Here is a 23236-nt window from a genome sequence, read left to right as displayed (position 1 = left end):
CTTATAAAGGCAAAATTCACACGATTGGAATGAGAAACTACACCTAACAAAATTGTATTTTACAGAAGCAAAGCAAACTATCTGGAGGGAACAATTAGGGCACTCAAGGGCCAGTTATCTAAAGGAACAATCAAAGACAACCAAGGGCAAGTACACTCTGGAGCAAAACTTTCCTGGAGCTAAACAACTGACACATCTGCCATTCAACAAATGACCTATATCACCTCTATAGTTCTTAGAAAGTCACCATCATCTATGAAGATGTCAAGATCGTAGTCAGGACAAGACTATGATGAGGACAAGATGGTGTTACTTAGATCCAGTATCCATATTTCACCTGGAATCAGAACCTTGAATGTTGCTACCTTGATAAACCTCAGTTTCTTCATCTGTAGAGTAAGGTTAATCATACCATCACCAGATGATGAGGGAGGCTGTTCCTCAGCTTCCCCATTTCCACACAAAAGCACAGGGCCTTGAGATCCACACATGAATTTCAACAAGGAATCCCACAAAAAACGTCTCAGTAGGTGCCCATGGCTCACATCTGTAATCCTAGCTACTCAGGAGGCTGAGATCTGAGGATCATGGTTTGAAGCCAGCCTAGGAAGAAAAGTCTCCATGAGACTCCTATCTCAAAAACTGGAAGTGGTGCTATGGCTCAAAGTTGTAGAGCATTTACCTTGAGCAAAAAAGAGCTCAGTGCCCAGCCCCTGAGTTCAAGCCCCATGACCAACACAAGAAAGAGTCTCATAAGGTGAAAAGTTTTGGCAAGGATTTGTTTTAGTGTAAAAGGGTCAAGTAGGAAGAAACAGACACTTCCTGCATACACTGATCTACATGCAGGAAACGGGAGTTCAAAACTCAAAACTGGCAGGTTTCATATGTTGTCTTCAAGCACTCTACCACTGAGCCATCTTCCCAGCCCCATCTTTATTTTGTTTTTAAGGTGAATTGACCCTCACAGAAGCAGATGGGATGTAGTGACTCCTGACACTATCCCCTTGAGGATTTCAGCACCAGATATAAGGGTTGTTGAAAAGAGACTGCCACACAGTTAAGGCAGAAGTGAGTTTATTGGAAGGGTCAAACTTCTGGGCTGCCCTCTAGGGTAAGTTGTAGGGAAGGATGAGAAGGCCCTGTAACTATAGAAGATGAAGAAGTAACCTCAAAGCCAGAGGTGGGGGGGAGGGGGGGGAGGGGAAGGGGTAGGGAGTGTCCTTTCGCTGACTCACAGTCAGGTGATTGACAGGTGATTGACAGTTACAGGTGATTACTGGTTTCCTACAGGTGATTTCTGGTAAGGTTACCTGCTGTTCTTCAGGAAGAGGAATGTTGGGGGTGGGGGAGTGAGGGGGTGACTGTTCTCCCGGGCAGGCCTAACATATATTCCATTGGCTCTTTTGCTATTATTAGAAATGCACGACTCTCCAGTTTGAGAAATGAATGGACACATGAGATATAGGAGATTTCATCAAGGCAATTTCCTTTTATGCAAAAAGGTGCAATACCATTACTCTACCCAGAGCTAGGCAAACACACCATGCAGGGCAGTTCATTAGGTTTTTTTTTTAATCCCAAACCGAACTGTCAAGGAGTTATGTTCACATTCTAAGTATAGTTGATTACCAAAGTTAGAAAGGGGGCCAATTCCTTAATTCCTATCAAAAGTTTGTTTTTTTCTTATGTAACAATTACAGTTCATGATTTTACCTTCTTCAAGGCAAGCTTTATCTACTAACATGGGTAGCTGGTAACAAGCAACACACTTAGCAAATACCATTTATTATTTTAACCTTTTCAACACAAAACTTCTCTTCCTAGCATGGCTAACTAGTACCAAACAGTACAGACAATAACTACAATTGAAGTAAATAAAGCAACCAGGAAATATCAATGAACTTACACTTTAGTTTGACAGAAAAGAATACTTTTTTTTTCTCACAATATTTGTTAAAAATGTAATTTTCCTGCCTCATCTATCCTGACTCAACACCTGTCTGAGAATTGTTGTGAGGGTTAACAAAACAAAGAATTTTTGGTGTCTGTTAAAGGTGAGAAACTTCTGGTTCATGGGCCTAATAAGGTCCTTTGGACAGCCTTGTATCATTTTCTTTTTTGCCTTTTGGGCTGGTCAAAGCCATCTTGCTATATTGACCTCTGAGAATGATGTTACAAATATCGAAATGGCCCTGGGCAGTAGGTACTTTGCAACATTTGTTGAACTCTGGTTTATAAAACCAGAGTTTTCAGCCACAGGCTTATCTCCAGAGGTACCACATGTCAGGTTCAGCCATTCACCCCAACACACTAAATAAAGAGACAAATCACCTGAAGGGCAGAGAAAGGAAGTTTACTATATGTCATGGGCCCACTAACAGTAAAAGCAAAGTAAGCACTCAAACCCATCTTCCAAGCACAAGCATGAGCTTTAGGTTTAAATAGCCAAAGAATTTGGGGGCTGAAGTGAAAGATATGTAATTATAAAACAGTCCTGGGTCAAACTGTGGACTGGTTGTACATTATCTCAGTCCTGGTAGGTGTTTTGGAGAAGTTGTTAAGTAATCTGGTCAGGATAAGCAAGTCATTTTTTCCTGTCTTGTAGAGGCTCTGCTATTCTTTTTCTAGGGGTAGTTTACTCCATTCTAAATTGTAAAGCTGTTACCAAGCAGCCCTGTGTTTCCTGCATTTCAAGGTGAATGGTTCAGAGCAAAAGACAGATAAAAAAATGACATTGTGAAAATATCACAATGAAATCACCTTCTTTATAACTAATGTACACTATTAAAACAAAACAAAAAGCAAAACTGGGGGCTGGGAAGGTGGCTCATGATAGAGTGCTTGCCTTGCATGCATGAGGCCCTGGGTTCGATTCCTCAGCACCACATAAGCAGAAAAAGCCGGAAGTGGCTCTGTGGCTCCAGTGGTAGAGAGCTAGCCTTGAGCTGAAGAGCTGAGGGACAGTGCTCAGACCCAGAGTTCAGGCCCCAAGACTGGCAATAAATAAATAAATAAAGCTCAAATTTCAAGTGATAATAGATCATCACAAAAAAAAATTAAAAAAAAAAAGCAAAACTGAAAAATGCTAGGCTTTTCTTCTGCTTTCCGTTATTTTTTGGGTCTAAGAGAGGAATTCATGGCTTTCTACAAAAGTAGTTTCTGAGTATCTCTTATATTTAGACCCTACAAAGGCAATTTGGAGCTGGGCGCCAGTGGCTCAAGCCTGTAATCCTAGCTACTTAGAAGGCTGAGATCTGAGGATTAAGGTTCAAAGCCAGCCCAGGCAAGAAAGTCCTTGAGACTCTTATCTCCAATAAACCACTAGAAAACTGGAAGTGGCGCTGTGGCTCAAGTGGTAGAGAGCTAGCCTTCAGCTGACGAGCTGAGGGACAGCGCCCAGGCCCAGAGTTCAAGCCCTACGACTAAATAAATAAATAAAAGGCAATTTGGTTCTGAGGACTGAGTTAAAACAGAGATCCAGAGTGGAGAAGTAGCTGGCTCCAAGGATGAATGACAGAAAAAACTTGCCAGGTCTGGGTGTTTCACAAACTCATGGGGGCAGAATGGGGACTGGATGTTTGTTGGATAAATATTTGGATTACATAGCTCAGGGGAAGTTTTCAGAGTTTAAAAGCCAGAGAAATGTAACATGGAAGAAAGCATCTAAAAGGTTCCATATGTTTGTAGGGAAAGGTTTGAACATTGGCCCTTATAATGGCGTCTTATATCTCAAAAGAGAAGGCTAAAGGTGCTTTATATATCAAATAAAAGAGGTGAGCACTGACAATAAATTTTGAGCTGGGCGCCGGTGGCTCATGCCTGTAATTCTAGCTACTCAGGAGGCTGAGATATGAGGATCACGGTTCAAAGCCAGCCCGGGCAGGAAAGTCTGTGAGACTCTCCAATAAACCACTAGAAAACCGGAAATGCTGCTGTGGCTCAAGCGGTAGAGCGCTCACCTTGAGCTGAAGAGCGCAGGGACAGCGCCCAGGCCAAGAGTTCAAGCCCTACGACCGACCAAAAAAAAATTAATTAAATAAAATAAATAAATAAATAAAATTTGAGATCCCAAAGGCCTGACATCAGAAATGTTTTCAGGGTGGGAGGGAGATGCTTCTGCCTATAAAAGCTTTTGTTCTCTTCTTGTTGCATGGGAACTCAGTCCTGAGAAACAGAAAAGCCACCTCCCAATTTTGAGAGGTCAAATTGGGGGAGTCTTTATTAGAGAGCCAGTGACCACAGGTGCTCTTGTCACAAAGACCTATAGCACCTCTAATATACTTAACACTATCAGGAGCAACTGAAGGAAAAAAGGTCGAGTAGTCAATCTGCCAGAGATCATTATCAGCAAAAAAGACTCTCGTTCTCTCACTTCAAAGGGCCCAGAGATGTGAACCTCAGTCTGCAGGCTTCCCCACTGCCCTTGGGTCTTAAGTACAGCTTGAGGGGAAAGACCCCAGGTCATCCCTACCTACCTCAGAACCTTCTCCCACCTCATCCAGATCCACCAAAGTTGATCCTGCCCTGCTTAGGGAGATAGTCAAGGATGGGCTGCTGGCTGTGGACTTGGGTTTCTGCCAGTGCCCAGCCTGGGTTGGGAGAATATCTTTACTGGTTGGGTAGATTTGAAGAATGCAAACCTTAGGTTCTCACGGTAGAGTTGGGTTGCAATACTAGCTTGGTCACATATTAACTGTGATCTGTCAGGCAGCATGCTTCTTGATCTTACTGAATTATCTACTTTGTAGGGTTGAAAGAGATACAAAGCATTGAGCATAGGCACTGGTAGGGTCAAGGGGCAGCAAATGTTAATAATAATCATTGGTGATTGGCTCTTGAAGAGAAGCTAGCTCCTTCTGAAGGAATCAGAATAACCTCTTCCTAGGCCCTAGCACCATTTACCAATCCTGTGGCTCCGTGACCCCTTTATTCTTCTTCAGGGTAGGCATATGGTTTGACGCATGCGCCCTAGTACGTTTCTCTCCTTCCCCCCCCCCCCCCCCCCCGCCCCCCCACCGCGTTGCTCCCCCCGCCCGGTTTTCCCCAGTTCTCTCAGGCAGTTTGGAGCCGAGTCCCTTCCGGTCTTTGCCCCGCCCCTTTGCCCCTAAGCCTCTCCTCCCGAAGCAGTTCCGGTCCGGCCCCAGCAGCTGCCTGGCGCGGCGCTGACGGGATTGGAGCGGTGCCGGCGCGGCGCTGACGGCGTTGGCGCAATGCCGGCGCGCGGCCGCCTCCGTCCCCGCCCCCGCCGGCCCTCGGGCTCCCCGCCCCGGGCTCCGCCCCCGCCGCTGGAGGCGCTGCGCTCCTCCGAGGAGCCCCGGACCCCCGACTCCGACGGCGCCTCGGACGCCTCGGACGCGGACCCTGTGCTGGGTCCCCGGAGCCCTTCTCCCGCCGCGGAGGTGAGCGGGCGCCGGGACTGAGGCGGGGGGGGGGGGGGGTCCGCCGACCGCCGAGGGTGAGGGCGGGGGGGGGTCCGGGGTGGAGCCAGACGGGCCGGGGGAGACGGTTGCGGGAGCCCCGAATCCGCTTAGAACGGAATCTGTAGCCTGTGGAGGTGGTTGAGCTGACGGCCTGGGGACAGACGACGCCGAGGGCGCAGGAGAGGGGCGAGGGGTCCGCAGGGACGGAGGGGTCGGACGCGGCCTGGGGCGTTTGCGAGCCGCGCAGAGAAGGAAGGTCGGGGGTCGACGGGAGTCCGGACCCTGACGGGGAAATGCTCCGAGCCGTGGCGGTGGGAGTGAGGGCGGGCCCGGGACCGGTGCTGGCCTCAAGGCTTGGGGTCGTCCCGGAACCGGGGATGGGTAGTGGTTGGGGTGGGCAAGGATTTGGGGTGATTGGAAGGAGGAGTGGCTGCGGGATGGGAAGAAGCCTGCCTAAAGGGCTGAGAAGCAATGAAAAAGAGAAATATGGGCAAGAGAGAAAAGGAGCGTTTGGGGATCTAATTTAGGACCTTGGGCATTTTCAAGGCGTGATAGATTACTAGGGTTCAGTGCTTAGACTATAAGGCTTTCTTGTTCGTGAACCGGTGGATCATTTTAAGAATCCGGAGTACGAGGAGCCGTGTTCATCGCTGATTTGCCTACAGGAATGTGGGGAGTAGTACAGAGGAAGTGAGATTTGAAGAAGGTGGCGTGATTTTGAAAATAAAAGATGTCATTCAGATTTCTTCTAAGGATGTACTCTTTGGTTGTGCCTTCTTAAATAAGTTTAAGTATTAGACATGTTTAAATCTGGAAAAGATCTTACGAATTTCCTTTAAGTTTTAAAAGTTAGGCCGGGTGCCAGTGGTTCAGGCCTATAATCCCAGCTGCTCAGGAGCTGAGCTCTGAGGATACCGGTTCGAAGCCAGCCCGGGGAAGAAAGTATGTGGGACTCCTATCTCCAATAAACTACTCAGAAAAAGCCTAAGTGGCACTGTGGCTCAAGTGGTAGAGCTCTAGCCTTGAGCACAAATAGGCTCAGGGACAGTGCCCAGGCCCTGAGTTCAAGCCCCAGGACCGGCAAAAAAATTAAAAGTTAAACTGGAGACCAAGCACAGTGGCTCACACCCATAATCCTTGGGAGTCAGAGATTTGTAGGATCTCTGAGTCCAGTCAAGCAAAAAGTTCAAGAGACCATCTGAATTGCAAAGCTGGGCCTAGTGTCATGCCCCTTTCATTCCAGATACATCTGGGAAGCAAAAACGGGATTGCAGTCCAGGCCAGTGTGTATGTGTGTGGGATAACAATGAGAGTCTATTTGAAAACAAAACAAAAAGCCTGATTCAAGTAATGGAGCACCTGCCTAACAAGTGCAAGCCCAATCCATATATCCATAACCCCAAGTTCAAATTATTAAAATGAATTTGGGCATACAAATGATGGTGATCCCTCCCAGTTTGAGATGACACATATATATAGCCACTGGGTAAAAGTATGGTCAGTGCTGGGTTAAGAGGGCACGTAAATCTAGAATGGAAAACACTGCCCTCCAGGAGTTTGCCAGAACTTCCTCTCACAGATCAAGATGAACAAATGCAGTATTGGTACTCACTAGACAGTATGTTGAAAATGAACTATACAACTTGGGGGTGGGGACCAGAGGGAAAAACCGGGAGAGACCTCTGAGGGAAAGGGTAATGTTGTCCAACAACAAATATACTCATTTCTTGACTTCTGTAACTCTAACCCCTCTGTAATCACCCTTACAATCCCTATTTTAAAAAGTACATACACAGGGCTGGGAAGGTGGCTTTCAGTAGTAGAATGCTTGCCTTGCATGCATGAGGCCCTGGGTTTGATTCTTTAGCACCACATAAGCAGAAAAAGCTGACAGTGGTATCAGCACCACTGTCAAGTGGTAGCCTTGAGCTGAAGAGCTGAGGGATAGCGCCCAGGCCCAGAGTTCAAGTCCCCATGACCAACAAACAACAAAAAAAAGTTCAAGTCCCCATGACCAACAAACAACAAAAAAAAGTACGTACACACACACCACACACACACACACACACACGCGCACACACAAAAGTTTGAGAGACATTGACAGTATTCAAGTGCTATTTTGTAGGTTTTATACGAATATTTTTAGTAAAGTAATGTAGTTTGGAGCAAAAAGAATGGGGACAGATGAGTACACTGTTGCTTTTTATAGAAAACACAGTACCCAAACCGTAAGTGTGCAAGAAAAATAGTGATTGCAAAATTTTATGTTCACTAATAGAAGATAATTTCCTTTTGTAGTTGTTGAATTATAATACCTTGACTCCATGAAGACTTCAGCCACATCTCATAACTTTTACAACTTTTTAATCTCATTATAAATTTGGTCATCTCAAAACAAACTTTTAATCAAGTACTTTGTAATCTAAGTATTTACTGTTTAATCTTAATAAGATGATAATATATTGATTGCAAGCAGCTATTAGTTTATGTAACTAGACTATCATGATATTGGGTTAGAGGAGAGGTGACTTCTTAGCTTTGTTTTTTGAAGTTATCAAAAGGTTAACTTCCCTTCCTTAATCAATGTCTTTGGTTGAAGAAGTTCACGTAGTATCACTGCTTATGTTTCTGCTTTTTTATCACTGGAATGCCATACTTAGCTCTATATGTTGGCATGAAATACTAAGACTCTACTAAGGTAACATCTTAGTGTTACTGCAAAATTAAAGACAGAACTGTTAATAGATTAGCAGGTCTAATGATTATCATATTTTCATTTCCCTTTGTCAGTTCTCAAGGGTTCTTTTTTTTTTTTTTGGTTGGTCGTGGGGCTTGAACTCTGGGCTTGGGCGCTGTCCTTCAGCTCAAGGTGAGCACTCTACCATTTGAGCTACAACGCCACTTCCGGTTTTATGGTGGTTTATTGGAGCTAGGAGTCTCCTGGTCTTTCCTGCCCGGGCTAGCTTTGAACCTCGATCCTCAGATCTCAGCCTCCTGAGTAGCTAGCACTACAAGCGTGAGCCACCAACACCCGGCTTCAAGGGTTCTTAATAAAAAAGATAATCCATATTATTATAAAGTACATTTTGTAAGGCAGAAGCAGCTATTACAACTATAATGACAGAACTTGTGGAAACACAAAAGTTGGTTTAGATGTCAGTAGCATACTCTTCAGTCTGCATAGACTTATTCACTCCATAGTTGGTTGTAAACCCCTTTCTTTTGGTTTTCATGTGTTTTTTTTTTAAATTGGAATTTGAGCACTGTTTTTGAGAAACTTAAAACGTGAATATTTGAATAATATTTTTAAAAATTTTTATAAAGGTATAAAGAGGTTTTACATAAGTCAGGCAATGACTGCATTTCTTTTTGGACAATATCACTCCTTCCCTTGTTTTCACCCAGTTTTTCCCTCCCGTCCTACTTACAAGTTGTAAAGTTGATTTTCAACAGTGTCTAGTGGGTACTACTGCTGCATTTGTTCACCCTTTGTCCTTCCATTTCTGTGTCCCCTCTTATTCTCCAAAGACATATCAATGAACAAACAAGACAAAAAAGAAAGGAAAAATAACAATTAAGAAATAACCGGGGCTGGGAAGATGGCTCAGTGGTAGAGTGCCTGCCTTGCATGCATGAGTCCCTGGGTTTGATTCCTCAGCATCACATAAGCAGAAAAAGCCGGAAGTGGGGCTGAGGCTCAGGTGGTAGAGTGCTGGTCTACAGCTAAAGAGCTGGGGGACAGTGCCCAGGCCCAGAGTTCAGGCCCCACAACCGACAAAAAAAAAAAAAAAAGAACCTAGCCAGGCGCCCGTGGCTCAAACCTGTAACCCTAGCTACTCAGGAGGCTGAAATCTCAGGATCATGGTTCAAAGCCAGCCTAGGCAGGAAAATCCGTGAGACTCTTATCTCCAGTAAACCACCAGAAAACCATAAGTGGCACTGTGGCTTAAGTGGTAGAGTGCTTGCCTTGAACTGGAGAGCTGATGGACAGCTCCCAGGCCCAGAGAGTTCTAGCCCTATGACCAACCAAAGAAATACAAATAAAACCCTTGTTTCCATTTCCTGGAGTTCATTTCGATAAATATTTTATATACTTTGATTTCACTGTGTATGAGTGTCCAGAGTCCTATATAATTTCTCATGTCCCCAGGGCTGTAATATTATTACTTTGTCTTATAATAATGCTCTATTAGGCTGAGAATGTAACTCAGTAGTAAAATAGCATGCAAGAGGTTCTGTGTTCTGTTTCCAGTACTTGGGGAGGGAGAGGTATGTTAACTAGCTACTACTTTAAGATTTTATTCTGTGGATGTGGGTCTGTGTGCTCATGCACTCAATTCCAGGGCTTGAAACTCTAGGCCTTCCACTCTCATACAATTTTTTTTTTTTTTTTTTTGCCTCTAGCACTCTACCTTTTGAGCTATACATCCAGCTAATTGTTGGGTAATTGGAGATTAGAGTCTTTCAGATTTGTTTTCCCAGGCTAGCTTCAAACTTAGTTCAAGGTTTTTATTTCCAAGCCTGATGTAAAATGTAATGTTAGTAGTTGGGTACCTAGCATGGTCATTAACTAAAAGATGGAAGTGTTTCCTGTCTTACATTTCTACCCTTGAAAGCAAAATCTAGCACACATTCTTTTGTTTCCTTCCAAACTCAAACCCACTATATTATCATAGTAGGAAATGGAATATGAAGACTTGAGCCAGTTTATAGTTTTCCATTATGTGATTGGGTTTTAGGGATGTAAGATTATTTAAAAATAATAATTTTACCCATCATTATGTCAGACTGCTTAGCCTACTCATTGAAGTAAGCATTAGAATTTTGTAGACTTTTTTTTTGTTTTTTGTTTTTGTTTTTTGTTAGTCGTGGGGCTTGAACTCTGGGCTTGGGCGCTATCCCCGTGCTCTTAAACCCAAGGGGAGAGCTCTACTGCTTGAGCTACAGCGCCACTTCCGGTTTCTAGTGGTTTATTGGAGATAAGAGTCTCACAGACTTTCATGCCCGGGCTGGCTTTGAACTGTGATCCTCAGATCTCAGCCTCTTGAGTAGCTAGGATTACAGGTGTGAGCCACTGACACCTGGCTTACACTTCTTTTTTACTAGTGTGCTGTGGCATGGGACCAGACCAGGAGCCATCACTAAATTTTGATTGTCATGTGAAAACTTTCGGTATAACTGAGTATATAAAGTGAGCAGTGATTTCTGAGATTTGTGTTGTGTGTATGAGCGCGTGCATGTGCATGTGTGTGTGCATGTACACGTGCTCATACACCAGTTCTAGGGCTTAAACTTAGGGCCTGGGTGCTGTCCCTGAGCTTTTTAGTTCAAGGCTTGTACTTTACCACTTGAGTCCCAGGCCCACTTCCAGCTTTTTGGTGGTTAATTAGAGATAAGAGTCTTGGGATTTTCCTGTCCAGGCTGGCTTTTGAATTTTGATCTCAGATCTCAGCCTCCTAAGTAGTTTAAGATACAGATGTGAGCAAGCAGGGCCTGGTATCTGTTAAGATTCTTACTCATTGAGTTCAGACAGTTCTGGCTCTTGTGTGGAATTACCACTGATAGTGGACATCTTAGTTTGAAGGTAAGTTGGAGCCAAAAAAGATTTGTGTTCTTTGATGTAGGTGGCAGTGTTTGAGTAGTAGACATAAGAGATCAGGACAGCAAAAAAAAAAAAGTCTCAGAAATGAAGTACAGCCAAGAGAATGTAACAGAAGAGGGAACTTAATATTTTCAAATGTGCAACGGGAACTTAATATTTTCAAATGTGCAACAGTAGGAAATCAGTATTAAAGAGTGTCAGAAATGGATAGCAGAACTGGCTCAGTCTTTGGAACCATTTGTTATTGCAGATTTCTTAAATGTTTTTGAAACAATATCTTGTGCTGAGTAAGGAAAAAGTAAGGTTATCTTTGAACTTTGGATATAGAAAGAATAGTTTTATGTTTGCTCACAAAAACATGTTTTCATTTAGGGTTAAAAATTTTTAGATGGGGGGGGCTGGGAAGGTGGCTCAGTGGTAGAGCTCTTGCTTTGCATGCATGAGGCCCTGGGTTCGATTCCTCAGCACCACATAAGCAGAAAGAGAAAACAAAAAACAAAAAAAAATTTTTAGATGGGGGCTGTGAATGTGGCTTAGCGGTAGAGTGCTTACCTTGCATGCATAAAGCTCTGGGTTCGATTCCGCAGTACCACATAAACAGAAAAGGTCGGATGTGGCTCTGTGGCCCAAGTGGTAGAGTGCTAACCTTGAGCAAAAGAAGCTCAGGACAGTGCTGGGGCCCTGGGTTCTGGCCCCAGGATTGGCCAAAAAATAAATTAGATGGAATAAAAAAAAGATAAGTAGTCCAAAGTACTATAAACTACCGAGTTACTACAAGATTTAGATGCAGCAACTTAAAGCTTTATCTTACTACATTGTAGGTTTGTTTTGTTTTGTTTTTCCTTGTCAGTCCTGGGGCTTGAACTCAGGCCCTGGGCACTATCCTTGAGCTTCTTTTACTCAAGGCTTGAGCCACGATGCCACTTCCAGGTACTGAGGAATGGAACCCAGGGCTTCATGCATGCTAGGCAAACACTCTACCATATTCTTGGCCCTGTAGTTTTTACTTTTTTATTTTTTGATCAGTTGTGAGGCTTGAACTCTGGACCTGGGCACTGACCCAGGCTAGCACTCTACCACTTTGAGCCACAGGACCACTTCTGGTTTTCTGGTGGTTTATTGGAGATAAGAGTTTAATAGACTTTCCTGCCTGGGCTGGCTTTAAACCATGATCCTCAGATCTAAGCCTCCTGAGTAGCTAGGATTACAGGTGTGAGCCACTGGTGCCTGGCTAGTTTTTACTTTTTGATTTTATAAGAATTTTTTTTTTTTTGGTTGGCTTTTACTTTTTGATTTTATAAGAATTTTTTTTTTTTTTTTTTGGTTGGTTGTAGGGCTTGAACTCTGGGCCTGGGTGCTGTCCCTGAGCTCTTCAGCTAAAGGCGAGCGCTCTACCACTTGAGCCACAGCACCACTTCCAGTTATCTGGTGGTTAATTGGAGATAAAGAGTCTCAAGGACTTTACTACCCTGGCTCGCTTTAACTCATGATCCTCAGATCTCGGCCTCCTGAGTAGCTAGGATTACAGGTGTAAACCACTGGCATCCAGCCTCATAAGAATTTCTAATGTTCTTTTTATGGGTTTGAAAACATATAATTGGTTTCTCTTGTGTACATACCTTTATATATACTTTATACTTTAATATACTTTTATATATACTTATACTTTAATTTTTAATTTTTCTTTCTAAAATGTGTTATCTTAACTATGCATATTTGTGGGGTACAGTGATGATTTTATATTGTGCAACAAATCAAAGTAGTTAGCATTTCTATCTTTTTTTGGGGGGGGGTCTAGTTGTGGGGCCTGAACTCTGGGCCTGGGCGCTGTCCCTCAGCTCTTCAGCTCAAGGTTAGCGCTCTACCACTTGAGCCACAGCGCCACTTCAGGCTTTTTTCTTTTTGCTTATGTAGTGCTGAGGAATCGAACCCAGGGCCTTGAGCATGCAAGGCAAGCGCTCTACCACTGAGCCACCTTCCCAGCCCACGTAATGGGATCTTACCTCAAAAAAAAGGGGGGGAAAGATTCCTAATCATAGAAATGTCTGCACATTCTGAAATCACCTAATTAGTATAAATCCTTACATCCTTAAAGCCTTCCTCAGAACTCATGGACAGGGTCTTGCACATGGTGGACAAACACTCTACTGAGCTACACTGTTAGCCCCAGAACTTACTACTTTGATCCAACTTAGTATTGGTACCCATTCTTTCTCTCCTCCCTTCCTCCTATGTTTATCAGCCTCAGATAATCCTATTCTACAGTTGGATTGACTTTTTACGGCATCCACATAAGAGAAATAACATGATGGCTTTCTGTGTCTTACTTATTTTATGTAATATAATGTCTCCAGTTCCAGTCATGTTGCTGCAAATGATAGAATACCCCTTTACCCCCAGTCTCTCTGTGTTGTGCAGACTAACCCAAAATTCCTTCATCCAAGCAATCCTCTTGCCACAGGCTCCTGAGCAGCTAGGATGATAGGTACATAATAGTGTGCCTGATTATGGACATTATTTGATTTTTGTGCGTATATGCCTCTACTGGGGCTTGAACTCAGACTGGACACTACCCCTGAGTTTTTGTGTTCAAGGCTAACACTACCACTTGAGCCTCAGCTCTACTTCTGTTTTTTTACTGATTTATTGGAGAGAAGAGTCTCACACACTTTTCTGCTATAGCTGGCTTCAAACTGCTATCTTCATATCTCAGCCTCCTGAGTAACTAGGGTTACTAGGTGTGAGACACTGGTTACCTGGGTTTGATAACCATTTTGACAGGGATCAGATGATAACCTCATTCTGAGTTTGATTTACTAATAATGTTGAACATTTTATTCACACATTTGTTGGGCATTTGAATTTCTCCTTTTGTGAAGTCTAATGTCATTTGTCAATTTTCAAAGTTGATGATTTGAATTGTATTGTTCTATTAGTTCCTCATTCTGAATAGAAGCCCCCTTTTTTTTATTGGTTGGCAATGGAACAAACTTGGTACCTGACACTTTTTTTTTTGCTGGTCCTAGAGTTTAAGCTCATGGACTGAGCCCTGTCCCTGAGCCTTTCTGTGCTCAAAGGTAGTGCTCTTGAGCCACAGCACCAGTTTGGCTTTTTCTGTTTATGGCTACTGAGGAATTGAACCCAGTGGTTCATGCTCGCTAGGCAAGCACTCTACCACTAAGCCACATTCCCAGCCACCAATAACTGACACTTTTGTTCTTTGTCTAGCACTCTACCAACTGAGTCATGTCTCCAACCCCTAGATAAGTAGTCTTTTGTTAGATAAATAGCTTGACATTTTTTTTTGCCATTCTTCATATTGTCTCTTCACTTTATTGTTCCTTTTGTAGTGAAAAGCTTCTTGGTTTAATAAATCCTGTTATCTATTTTGCCTGTGCTTTTATGGTCCTGTGTGCCATAGTTTTAAAAATGGAGAGGGCTGGGCAATCTAGCTCAGTGGTGAAATACTTGCCTAGCATGCATGAGACCCTAGGTTCAGGCCCCAGCACAGGAAAAAAAAATTGATCATTAGTGATATACACCTGTTGAAATACTTTTATTCAGTTAAAATTTATAGTAAATAAATAATATGAGAAACTCATGTCCATGTATAGGATTCTACATTGAATAATTGGAGTCATGTATTACTCTCCTTTCAGTTTATATTAGTTTATTACAGTCATTTTGATGAAATTTAATCTTAGGCAAAACTTATATGTGATTTAACATTTGTTATTATAAGCCTAAAGGTATCAGGCTTTTAGCTTCTCTTGCCTTATGACTGTTTATTGATATATGACTATAATTTCAAGCCTGTAGCAATGTTGTATAGCAGATAGAAGAGTTTTTTATTTTATTTTGTTTTTGCCAGTCCTGGGGCTTGAACTCAGGGCCTGAGCACTGTCCCTCAGCTGCTTTTGCTCAAGGCTACTAGCATTCTACCACTTGGGCCACAGCACCCCTCTGACATTTTCTGATTGTGTGGTACTGAGGAATCTCACCCGGGACTTTGTTCATGCTAGGCAAACACTCTACCACTAAGCCACATTCCCAGCCCCAGACAGAAGAGTTTTGTTTGTGCTAGTGCTGAAGCTTCAACTAAGGAGTGAGCCATCAGCTCTTGGCTCAAAGGAGTTTATTACAATGGCAATGCCAGCTTGTGGTTATTGAGCAGTTTCCAGTTGCCAAGCATTATTGTAAATTCATTGATGTATTTCCTTTAAAACTCACAGCAAGGGGCTGGGAAGGTGGCTCAGTTGTAGAGCACTTGCCTTGTATGCATGAGGCCCTGGGTTCCATTCCTCAGCACCACATAAGCAAAAAGAAAAAAGCCAGAAATGGCACCGTGGCTCAAGTGGTAGAGCGCTAGCCTTGAGCTGAAGAGCTGAGGGACAGCGCCCAGGCCCAGAGTTCAGACCCCACGACCGGACCCAAATAAATAAATAAAAATAAAACTCACAGCAAGCCTTTGAAATAGGCACTAGTATTCTCATTTTACAGATCAAGCCAATGAGAACAAACTAGGATAGGTGGCTCAAGCCTGTAGTCCTAGCTACTTGGGAGATATAGATCAGGAGATCATGGTTCCAGCCCAGCCAAGCTGAGCCAAAAGAGTACTTGAGATTCCAGTACTGTGTCCTACACCTGGCATTGCCACTTCTTGGGGAAGCACTGGTAAGTGATTGCAATCCAACTTGTGGCTCAGGCATAAAGGGAGATTATATCTCAGAAATAACCAACACACTGCTGGATGCTAGTGGCTTACACCTGTAATCTCAGCTGCTCAGGAAGATGAGATCTGAGAATCGTGGTTCAAAGCTAGTTGGGGCAAGAAAGTTTGTGAGACTGTTATTTCCAATTAACTACTCCAGAAAAGTCAGAAGTGGAGCTATGGTTCAAGTGGCAGAGTGCTAGCTTTGAGCAAAAAACATCAGGGACAGCATCTAGGCCCTGAGTTTAAGCCCCGGGATCAGCATAAATAAATAACACAAAAAGGGCAGTCAGGGTGGCTAAGGTGGTAGAATGCTGACTAGCAAGCACAAATCCTGAGTTCTAACAACGACAACAAAGTAAAAGAAAAAATGCCAGGTGCTGGTGGCTCACACCTGTAATTCTGGCTATTCAGGAGGCTGAGATCTAAGGATCGTGGTTCAGAGCCAGCCCAGGCAGAAAAAGCCATCAGACTGTTATCTCCAATTAACCGCCAGAAAACCAGAAGTGGCATGGTGACTCAAAATCAAGCCCCATGACTGACCAAAAAAAAAAAAAGGAAAAGTGAGGACCAAGTAGATTCCAAAACTTTTGCAAAGGAGACACAGCTGTGTGTAGGTTGGTACATCTACACTTTAAACCAGAGCTAGAACTCTTTAACTTCTAGGCCTTCTGGGCTTCATACTGGATTCTGTTGACTAATAGTTCTCTCTTTTTTCTGGGGGGAGGGGGGGGTCTGGTCGTGGGGTCTTGAACTCTGGGCCTGAACACTGTCCCTCAGCTCTTCAGCTCAAGGCTAGCACTCTACCACTTGAGCCACAGCGCCACTTCTGGCTTTTTTTTTTCTTTTTGCTTATGTGGTGCTGAGGAATCGAACCCAGGGCCTCATGCATGCAAAGCAAGCGTTCTACCACTGAGTCACCTTCCCAGCCGGACTAAGAGTTCTCTAAACATCAACTGTGTGACCTAAGTTTTAACCTAGATTTCTTCATTAGTAAATTGAAGAATTGTACTAGATCTTTTTTTTTTGGGGGGGTGGGGGGTGGGGGTCTGGTTGTGGGGCCTGAACTCTGGGAGCCAAGGCTAGCGCTCTACCACTTGAGCCACAGCACTATTTCCAGCTTTTTTCTTTTTGCTTATGTGGTGCTGAGGAATGGAACTCAGGACCTCATGAATGCATAGCAAGGGCTCTACCACTGAGCCACCTTCCCAGCCTTGTGCTAGATCTCTTAAGTCACTTCCAGTTCTGATAGTGAAAGAATTCAGTCCTACTGATGTACAAAGCATGATGTGCTTAAAACTGCAGATAACTATAATCTCTTGACTCCTTATAGTGTAAAGGTTAAGCCATTTTTCAAAGTCCATTTATTAATGGATGATGGAGCTGGAGCTATAATCAGATCTTTTTGTGGACTTCATGGTTTTTTACCTTGATATCTTTTATATTTTGTTCAGTGTGTGTAAACGTGAAAGTTTAAAATTTTCTATTTATATCTATTTAAGGATAATTTACTTCAAACAGTAAGAAATTATATTTTTCATTTTCTTAAAAATGGTTTTCTCGGGCTGGGAAGGTGGTTCAGTGATAAGAATGCTTGCCTTGCATGCATGAGGCCCTGGGTTCGACTCCTCAGCTCCACATAAGCAGAAAAAGCCAGAAGTGGTGCTATGGCTCTAGTGGTAGAGTGCTAGCCTGGAGCAAAAGAAGCTCAGGGACAGCAACCATGCCCTGAGCCCAGCCCAGGACAGGCAAAAAAAAAAAAATCGTTTTCTAGGGCTGGGAAGGTGACTCAGTGGTAGAGTGTTTGCCTTGCATGCATGAGGCCCTGGGTTCGATTCCTCAGCACCACATAGCAGAAAAAAGGTGGAAGTGGGCACTGTGGCTCAAGTGGCAGGGCGCTAGCCTTGAGCTAAAAAGCTGAGGGACAGTGCCCAGGCCCAGAGTTCAGCCCCCACAACTGACAAAAATAAAAAATAAAATCATTTTCTAATTAGTATTATGTAGTCATCGTATAATAAGATTTTAGAAATCTTTAATGTAGAGTAAAAGCCCACCCCAAAAGTATCTGGGAATGTTTTGGTACTTTATTTTCTCTTTTGGCATTTTTATGAGCATAAGTTAATTAAATTTATATTTTACTATATATTATATGACTATTATATATTATATTAATACATATTTATAATATAATTATGTTTATATGTTTACAACATACACATAATGCACTTTGAACAAATTTACCCTATCTATATTAATCCTATTTTTCTTTCCCTCTTCCCCCCCTTTTTTTTTTTGGGTCCAGTCGTGGGGCCTGAACTCTGGGCCTGGGCACTGTCCCTCAGCTCTTCAGCTAAAGGCTAGCGTTCCACCACTTGAGCCACAGCGCCACTTGCGGCTTTTTTTTTTTCTTTTTGCTTATGTGGTGCTGAGGAATTGAACCCAGGGCCTCAGGCATGCAAGGCAAGCGCTCTACCACTGAGCCACCTTCCCAGCCCCTTAAATCCTCACTTTGTTTTTGTTTTTTGGTGTTTTTTTTTGGTCGTGGGGCCTGAACTCTGGGCCTGGGCGCTGTCCCTCAGCTCTTCAGCTCAAGGCTAGTGCTCTACCACTTGAGCCACAGCGCCACTTCTGGCTTTTTTCTTTTTGCTTATGTGATGCTGAGGAATCGAACCCAGGGCATCATGCATGCAAGGCAAGCGTTCTACCACTGAGCCACCTTCCCAGCCCCTCTTCCCCCTTTTTAAGGACATTTTTGACAGGTATCATGGTTAATTTTTTAAATTCAAAGTACATATATTAAAGAAAAAATATACACATATGCGATAGCTCACACCTGTAATCCTAGCTACTCCAGAGGCTGAGATAAGCTGAGACTCTATCTCCAGTTAGTCAGCAAAATGCTGATAGGAATGAATGGCCCAAGTGGTAGCATGCCAGGCTCCTGAGTTGAAGTACCTTACTGCTAAAATTTACTTAAAAGTTTTATAGCCGGTCGCCAGTGGCTCATGCCTGTAATCGTAGCTACTCTGAGGCTGAGACCTGAGGACCTGGATTCAGAGCCAGCCTGGGCAGGAAAGTCTGTGAGACTCTTATCTCCAATAAACCACCAGAAAACGGGAAGTGACCCTGTAGGCTCAAGTGGTAGAGCACTTGCCTTGAGCTGAAGAACTCAGGGACAGCGCCCAGGCCCAGAGTTCAAGACCCATGACCAACAACAACAACAACAAAAATTTTATACACACATGCACGCACGCACGCACACACACACACACACATTTTTTGGTTGGTCTTGGGGCTTGAATTTGGGGCCTGGGTACTGTCCCCGAACTCTTCACCTCAAGCCTATTGTTCTACCACTTTGAATCACAGTGCTACTTCCTGTTTTCTGTTTTCTGGTGGTTACTTGGAGATAAGACTCAATGGACATTCATTCCCTGCTGGCTTTGAACCACAATCCTTAGATCTCTGTCTCCTGGTGGCGTGAACCCGTGTGTGTGTGTGTGTGTGTGTGTGTGTGTGTGTGTGTGTGTGTGTGTGTGTGTGTGTGTGTGTGTGTGTGTGTGTGTGTGTGTGTGTGTGTGTGTGTGTGTGTGTGTGTGTGTGTGTGTGTAGACACAGACACACAGACTGACAGACTCTGGTACTGGGGTTGAACTCAGGGCCTCAAGCTCTCTCCTTCAACTTTCAATCAAGGCCACTTGAGCTACAACTCCACTTCATGCCTTCTCTTGTAGTTGGAGATGTGAGTCTCATGGACTTTTCTGCCCAGCTGGCTTCAAATTGTGTTCCTCATAGCTCAGCCTCCAGATTAGCTATGATTACAAAAATATTCTGTTTCTTTAAAGAAGTCTTTTTCTTTTTTCTTTTGAAATCTAGATTTACAGGCATTATCAATGTGTTACATAAATCTCATATACCTTCATTCAGTTTCCTATAGTATATATAATATATCTTATTTATTTATTTTTTATTTGTTTTTTTTGGGGGGGTCTGGTCATGGGGTTTGAAGTCTGGGCCTGGGTGCTGTCCCTCAGCTCTTCAGCTCAAGGCTAGCGTTCTACCACTTGAGCCACAGTGCCACTTCTGGCTTTTTTCTTTTTGCTTATGTGGTGCTGAGGAATTGAACCCAGGGCCTCATGCATGCAAGGCAAGCACTCTACCACTGAGCCACCTTCCAAGCCTGATATATCTTAAATAATTATAATATGGTATCAAAACCAAGAAACTGGTTATGGTTCACTGTGTGTGTGTACATATAGTTCTGTAACATTTTATCATGAGTAGATCTATAGAATTATTGCCCCAGTTCAGATACAAAGTGTTCCATTACTATGAGGATCTCTCTGTGCTATCTCTTTAGAGTTACCAGATACCCTTAGGCACACTCCATCTTTAATCCTGACAACCACTCATCTGTTCCATCTTTATTTACTACTATTTGTCACTTTGGGAGTATTGCAAAAGGGAATCACAAAATATGTGACCTTTTGAAATTGGCCCTTTTCCCTCAGCCTAATGCCCTGATACTTACATCCCAGTTAGTGTGTGTATCAGTAGTTCTTTTTTTCTTCTTTGTTTTGGCCAGTCCTGGTATTCAAACTCAGACTCAGCCTGGATATTGTCCTTGAGCTCCTTTTTGTCAAGGCTAAGATTCCACTACTTTAGCCACAGATTCACTGCCAGCTTTTTCTCTGATTAAAAAATAAGAATCTCAGAAGTGGGGTGCCAGTGGCTTATGCGTGTAATGCTAACTACTCAGGAGGCTGAGGATCATGGTTTAGTGCCAGCCTGGGCAGGAAAGTCTGTGAGACTCCTATCTCCAATTAACCACCAGGAAACTGGAAGTGGTCCTATGGCTCAAGTGGTAGAGCTCTAGCCTTGAACTGAAGAGCTCAGGGACAGCTCCCAAGCCCAGAGTTCAAGCCTCAGATCTCAGCCTCCTGAGTAGCTAGGATTACAGGCCGTGCATGAGCCATGGGTGCCTGGCTTATTTAGTTCATTTTTACTGCTGAGTAATAATATTCCATCTTCACATACTGGTTTATTCACATATTGTAGGATATTTCAGATATTATTTTACACATTAAAAATGTACAAATGATGCTGTTGTGAAGAGTGTATAGGTTTTTTTATGCACTTTCATTTCTTTTTTTATTGTAAAAAGAGTGTACAGAGGGGTTACAGTTACATGAGTAAGGTAATGAGTACATTTCCTATGGAGCTTTGTTACTTTGAGTTCTCTGGAATAAATGTCCAGGAATGTAATTGCTGGGTTTTAAATATATGTTTGTAAATGTACTTAGAAGTGTATATTCTGTTTTTTTAAGAAACTGCCAGACTGTTTTCCAGCATTCCTACCCACAGTGTGTTAGAGATCTAATGTCTCTACATCCTTGATAGTATTTTTTTTTTTTTTTGGTCAGTCTTGGGGCTTGAACTTTGGGCTTGGGCGCTATCCCTCAGCTCTTCAGCTCAAGGTGAGCTCTCTACTGCTTGAGCCACAGTGCCACTTCCTATTTTCTAGTGGTTTATTGGAGATAAGAGTCTCAAGGACTTTCCTGCTCAGGCTGGCTTTGAACTGAGATCCTCAGATCTCAGCCTCCTGAGTAGCTAGAATTGCATTCGTGAGCCACTGGCATCTGGCTTGATAGTATTTTTGTATTGTCACAACTTATTTTAGCTCTTCTAATAGGTGTGTACATAATGCTTCATCATAGTTCATAGTCATCTCTATCTCTCCTCTTCTCCTATCTCCTCCTTTCCTCCCTCCTGTTTCCTCTCTCATCCTCTAGTTTTGAGACATGAGCTAGGCAGGCCTGGATCATAGATCCTCTTACCTTACCCCACCTGAGTGCTAGGATTATAGACCATGCCCAGCTTCATCAAAGTCTTATTTGCATTTCCGTAGGTGTGAGTGGTATTCAAAAACTTACTTGCTGTTCTGATGATAAGGCTTTTCACTACTTTTGTCCCTTTTTTTGTTGTTGGTTGTGGGGCTTGAACTCAGCGCCCAGGCCCTGAGCTTCATTGTGCTCAAGGCTAGCATTCTACCACTTGAGCCACAGCACTGCATCCCATTTTTGGGTGGTTAATTGGAGATAAGAGTCTCACAGGTACTTTTTCAGTTTTCTGCCACAGCTGGCTTCAAACCTTGATTCTCAGATCTCAGCCTCCTGAGTAGCTAGGATTATAGGCATGAGTCACCAGCGCCTGGCACTTTTGACCATTTTTAAATTGGATTTCTGTTTCTTGTTTAATTTTGAAAATTCTTTATGCATTCTAGATATTAGTCTTTTTCAGGCATATTGCTTATAAATGAGGTAGATATCTTCCCTAGTCTGTACTTGGCCTTTACATTCTCTTTACAGTCTTGAAGTGAAAGGTTTTGTGAAGGTTTTCTTTTATGCCATTGTATAAAACCTTCTGTAATTTTATACTTTAAATTTAAATATGATATATTTTGAATTAAGTTATACATAAGGTATGAAATTTGGTTTCTCCCCCACTTTATTCCCCTCCTTTATTTCTTGTCTTTGGATATTCAGTTTCTGTAGCATTATTTTTCAGTGATCCATATTAAATTTCTTGGTCTTTGTCAAAATTAGTTTTTCAAGCCAGGCGCTGGTGGCTCACACCTGTAATCCTAGCTACTCAGGAGGCTGAGATTTGAGAATCTCGGTTCAAAGCCAGCCCGTTCAAGAAAGTTCAAGAGACTGTTATCTCCAATTAACCACTAGAAAACTGGAAGTGGTGCTGTGACTCAAAAGTGGTATAGCCTTAGCCTTGAGTAAAAAAGCTCAGGGACAGTGCCCAGGCTGAGTTCAAGCATCACGACCAACCAAAAAGAAAAAAAAACAAACAAATAAACAGAATTTCTTATTTACAAAATACAGGTGTTCTTGTGAGAATCATATTTAGCCTGTATATTAATTTGTGGGATAATTGACATCTTTACTATGTTGTATGCTAATTCATGAGCATGGATTTATCTCTTTCTAATGGTCTGTGATTTCTTTCTTTCTTTTTTTTTTTTTTTTTTGGTCGTGGAGCTTGAACTCTGTGATTTCTTTTATTAGAATTTTTAATATTCATTGTAGAGATCCTATATATAATTATTTAATATTTCTTATCTTAATATTTCACTTTGTTTTCCCTCCCTGCTATTGGAGATTGAACTCAGGGCCTTGTATTCAGTTCTACCACTTGAACCATGTGCCCATTTTAGGACTTTGCCTTACTAAAAGCACCTTTACTATTTGCTTTTTTTTGTTTGTTTTACTATTTGAACCACACTTTCAAGCCCTTTTTTTTGGTCAGTTGTGGTGCCTGAACTCTGGGCTTGGGCATTGTCCCTCAGCTCTTTAGCTCAAGGCTAGCACTCTACCACTTGAGCCATAGCGCCACTTCTGGCTTTTTCTGCTTATGTGGTGTTGAGGAATTGAACCCAGGGCCTCATGCATTGCAAGGCAAGCACTCTACCACTGACCCACCTTCCTAGCCCCT

General features: G+C 42.9%; 1 protein-coding gene across 2 annotated transcripts in view; it reads left to right on the top strand.

Annotated features, from left to right (window-relative positions):
* The first annotated feature begins 5283 nt into the window (after positions 1-5283).
* Positions 5284-23236, top strand: part of Samd8 (sterile alpha motif domain containing 8) — a 52240-nt gene continuing 34287 nt past the window's right edge. The window contains exon 1 of one of the 2 annotated variants that reach the window (XM_042690328.1): positions 5284-5399. The gene's annotated coding sequence lies outside the window, so the exon portion shown is untranslated. The remainder of the gene's footprint in view (positions 5400-23236) is intronic. The other variant, XM_042690329.1, reaches the window with a different exon arrangement.

Source organism: Dipodomys spectabilis, unplaced genomic scaffold, assembly GCF_019054845.1.
Source record: "Dipodomys spectabilis isolate Male_0828 unplaced genomic scaffold, ASM1905484v1 ptg000136l, whole genome shotgun sequence".
NCBI classification, from domain to species: domain Eukaryota; kingdom Metazoa; phylum Chordata; class Mammalia; order Rodentia; family Heteromyidae; genus Dipodomys; species Dipodomys spectabilis.
This window is presented reverse-complemented; position numbering and strand designations above follow the sequence as displayed.